Source organism: Sorex fumeus, unplaced genomic scaffold (assembly GCF_029834395.1).
Source record: "Sorex fumeus unplaced genomic scaffold, SorFum_2.1 ptg000197l, whole genome shotgun sequence".
In the NCBI taxonomy this organism is placed as follows: domain Eukaryota; kingdom Metazoa; phylum Chordata; class Mammalia; order Eulipotyphla; family Soricidae; genus Sorex; species Sorex fumeus.
In genome coordinates, this window is record NW_026606254.1 from 247134 (window position 1) to 251641 (window position 4508).

Here is a 4508-nt window from a genome sequence, read left to right on the forward strand (position 1 = left end):
AACTGAATAAGAACTGCTGAAAGTAAGTAAAGGAACAAGCATGATGACCTCTTAGTATCTGTACTGCAAACCATAGTGCCCAAAGGAGAGAAAAAAGGAAAGTGCTTGCCATAGAGAGAGGCTGGGCATGGTTTGAGGGAAACTGGGGATACTAGTAGTGGGAAATATGCACTGGTGAAGGAATGGGTGTTGGAACATTGCATGACTGAAACCCAGTCATGAACAATTTTGTAACTATCTCCTGATGATTCAATTAATATAAAAATTATTTAACACACATACACACACACATTTGAGGCCACATCCAATGGTGCTCCAGGCTTACTCCTGGTTCCATGCCCAGGGATCACACCTGGTTTGCGCAGGGGACCATATGGAGTGTCAGGGATCAAACCCAGGTAGGCCACAGGCAAGACAGGCACCATACCTGCTGCACTATGTCTCCTGCCTTCTCTAAAACAAAGACAAGTGTGCCAGGGGTTGGAGTGAGCTCGATGGATTGAGTGCATGCTATGCATGTAGGCCAAAGCTTCACGGTTCCCTGAGCAATACCACCAGCAACTCCAGAGTACAGAGCCTGTGGTAACTGAGTATCTCCAGGTGTGGGACAAAAATCAGTGGGAGAAAGAGAGAGAAAAAGTGAAAGAGAGGAGAGGGAGAAGAGGGGGGAGAGAGAGAAGAGAGAAAGGGAGAAGAGAGGAGGGGGAGAGAGGAGGAGGAGAGAGAAGAGGAGGGAGAAAGAGGAGAGAGAAGACAGGGAGAGAGAAAGAAAGAGAAGGGAGGAGAGAAAGAGAATGAGGGGGAGAGAGAGAAAGAAGAGAGAGAAGACAGGAGAGAGAGAGAAGACGGGAGAGTGAGAGGGGGGAGAGAGAAGGGAGAGGGGTGAGAGAAAGAAATGGAGAGGGAGAAAGAGGACAGACAAGAGAGAAAGAGAAAGAGAAGAGGGGAGGGAGAGAAAGAGAGAGAGAATGTGAGAAGAGAGAGCAGAGAGACAGCGCAGTGTACCCAAACTGCTCTAGAATCAGAACTATTAATGGTTTAGTGACAGGCCGTCTGAAGAAAGTCAATGGGCCATAGGGGCACAGGCCGGTCTCTGGAAGTGCAGACACCAGTGCTGACCTCTGTCCGGTCAGTTCCATTCACATTCTATAACCAGTCATCTGTTAATGGGCACTCAGGTTTCTTCCCAGTTTCTGGCTATTATAAAGAGGAGCAGGGGATATTTTTCCATTTCCTCATGCCCTCTTTTATTTCCTGAAGAAGCATTTTGTAGTTTTCTTTGTATAGGTCCTTTACTTCACTAGTTAACCTGATTCCTAGGTACTTGATTTTCTGGGGTACTATTGTGAATGGGATTATTTTCTTTATGTCACTTTCTTCTCTCACTATTTGAGTATAGGAAAGCCATGAATTTTTGTGTATTGATTTTATAGCCTCCAACTTAACTATACAAGTCTGTTGTTTCAAGGAGTTTCTTGGTAGAGGTTTTAGGATTCTCTAAGTATAGTATCATATCACCTGCGAATAGTGAGAGCTTGATTTCTTCCTTCCCTACCTGGATGCCCTTAATATCTTTTTGTTGATTAATTGATATTGCAAGTAGTTCCAGTACTATATTGAACAATAGTGGAGAGAGTGGGCATCTTTGTCTCGTCCCTGATCTTAGGGGGAATGTTCTCAGTTTTTCCCCATTGAGGATGATGTTTCCTGTAGGTTTGTGGTAGATAGCCTTAACTATACTGACGAAAGCTCCCTCTATCCCCATTTTGGTGAGGGTTTTCATCATAAACGGTTGCTGGATCTTGTCAAATGCTTTCTCTGCATCTATTGATATGAACATATTATTTTCATCTTTTCTTTTATTGATATGATGGATTATGTTGACAGATTTCTGAATGTTGAACCATCCTTGTATCACCGGGAAGAATCCCACTAGGTCATGGTGTATGATATTTTTGATGAGTTGTTGAATTCTATTTGCTACTATTTTGTTGAGAATCTTCGTATCCAGGTTCATCAGGAATATCAACCTGAGTTTTCTTTTTCTTGTGGTGTCTTTGTTTCCTTTTGGAATTAGAGAGATATGGGCTTCATAGAAACTGTTTGGGAGAGTCTCTGTTTTTTCAATTTCCTGGAAAATCTTGAGAAGAACCTACAATAGGTCCTCTTTAAATGTTTGGAAAAATTGGCTAGTGAATCCATCTGGACCTGGGCTTTTGTAATTGGGAAGACTTTTGATTACAGTTTCAATTTCCTTGATGTGAGTAGGTCTATTCTGGTACACTGTATTTCTTGACTCAGCCTTTGGGGATAATAGGAATCCAGTAATTTATCCATTTCTTCTAGGTTCTCTTGTTTCGTGGCATACAGACTTTCAAAGTAGTCTCTGGTGATCTTTTGAATTTCTTTGGTTTCTGTTGTGATATCCCCATTCTTATTTCTGATTCGATTTATTAGCGTTCTCTCTCTGTTTCTTTGTGAGTGTTGCTAGTGGTTTATCTATCTTATTTATTTTTTTGAATAACCAGCTCTTGGTTTCATTGATTTTTCGTATTGCTTTTTTTTTTTTTTTTGGTTTCCACGTCGTTGATTTCTGCTCCAAGTTTTATAGTCTCTTTCCTTCTGCACAATTTGCGCTCCTTCTGTTGATCCTTTTCTAAGATCTTGAGCTGTGAAGTCAGGTTGTTTAAGTGCATCCTTTCTTCTGTCCTGAGGTATGCTTGCAGAGCTATAAATTTTCCCCTTCAAACGGTTTTTGCTGCATCCCATAAGTTTTGGTAGCTCGTGTCTTCATTCTCATTTGTTTTCAAGTATCTTTTGATTTCATCCTTGACTTCCCTCCTGATCCACTCGTTTTGAAGCATTGAGTTTTTTTATTTCCAGGTGTTTGATTTGGTTCTCCGTATCTGTGTGTGATTCACTCCTATTCTCAGTGCATCTTGGTCTGAAAAGATTGTTGATACTATTTCTATCTTCCTGATTCTATTTAGGTATGTTTTGTGGCCTAGCACATGGTCTATTTTGGAAAATGTTCCATGCGTAATGGAGAAGAATGTGTATTCTTTCTTTTATGGATGCAAAGCCCTGTGCAGGTCTATACGCCCTCCCTCTTCTATTTCTTCTTTCAAAGCCAACGTTTCCTGGCTGAGTTTTGTTCTTGTTGATCTATCCAGAGGTGATAAGATGATGTTAAAATCTCCAGCTACTATTGTGTTGCTAGAAATGTCCTCCTTAAAATCTGTTAGCATTTGTTTTAAATATTTAGCTGTTCCTTCATTAGATGCATATACATTTGAGAGTGTGATTTCTTCCTGTTGTCCGTGACCCTTATGAAGAGAAAGTTGCCTTCGTTGTCTCTTCTAATCTTTTTCAATGCAAAATAAATGCTATCAGATACTAGTATGGCCACGCCAGCTTTTTTGAGGGAGCTGTTTGCTTGCAGGATTGTTTTCCATCCTTTGACATTGAGTCTGTGTTTGCTCTGGCTGTTGAGATGAGTTTCTTGTAAAGGTAAAAGGTAAAGGTAAAGGCCCTCCCTTGATCGTCGATTTGCTCGAGCGGGCCCAGTAACGTCTCTATTGGAGACTTTGTTGTTACTGTGTCTGGCATATCGAATACTCTCAGTAGCTTGCCGGGCTCTCCGAGAGGGGCGGAGGAATCGAACTCTGGTCGGCCATGTTGGCCGCATGTAAGGTGGACGCCCTACCCGCTGTGCTATCGCTCCAGCGGTTTCTTGTAGGCAGCAGAATGTTGGGTTCTCTCTCTGAATTCATTTTGCCATTCTGTGTCTCTTAATTGGTGAATTTAGACCGTTGACATTGAGAGAGATTATTGTTATGGAGTTTTGTGTCATCTTTCTGTAAGGGTGTGTTGTTATTGTAGGGTTTGTCTTGTCTTATAGTAGCCCCTTTAGCCCTTACTTTAGGTTTGGTTTTGAGTCTATAAAGTTCCTGAGCTGCTGTTTGTCTAGAAAATACTGTACCACTCCTTGAATTTTGAGTGAGAGTTTAGCTGGATAGAGTATTCTTGGTGAAGCATTCATTTCAGTGAGTTTTTTTTTCACTATAGATTGCCACTGCCTTCGGGCTTGGAGGGTTTCCCCTGATGGATCTGCTGTGAATCTAAGGGGTACTCCATTGTATGTGATTTTCTCCTTTGACCTTGCTGTTTGCAGTATTGTATCTCTATCAGGAGCATCAATCATTCTAACTATGATATGTCTTGGAGTGTTTTTGTTAGGGTCTCTTTTAGCTGGTACCCTTCGGGCTCCTTGAACCTGAATGGCTGCATTGTGGAGCTATGGGAATACTTCAGCAATGATTTGTTTCACCGTGGTTTTTTCATTGGGATTGTTTCCCTGGGCTTCTGGTAGTCCAATGATTCTAATGTTGTTCCTCTTGGAATCATCTCCTAGGACTCTGATTCTCTGTAGAGCTAATTTGAGGTGCCTTGCCACTGTGTGTTGTTGCCTGTTGGTTTGGTGCAGCTGATCTTCCAGCTCACGGATT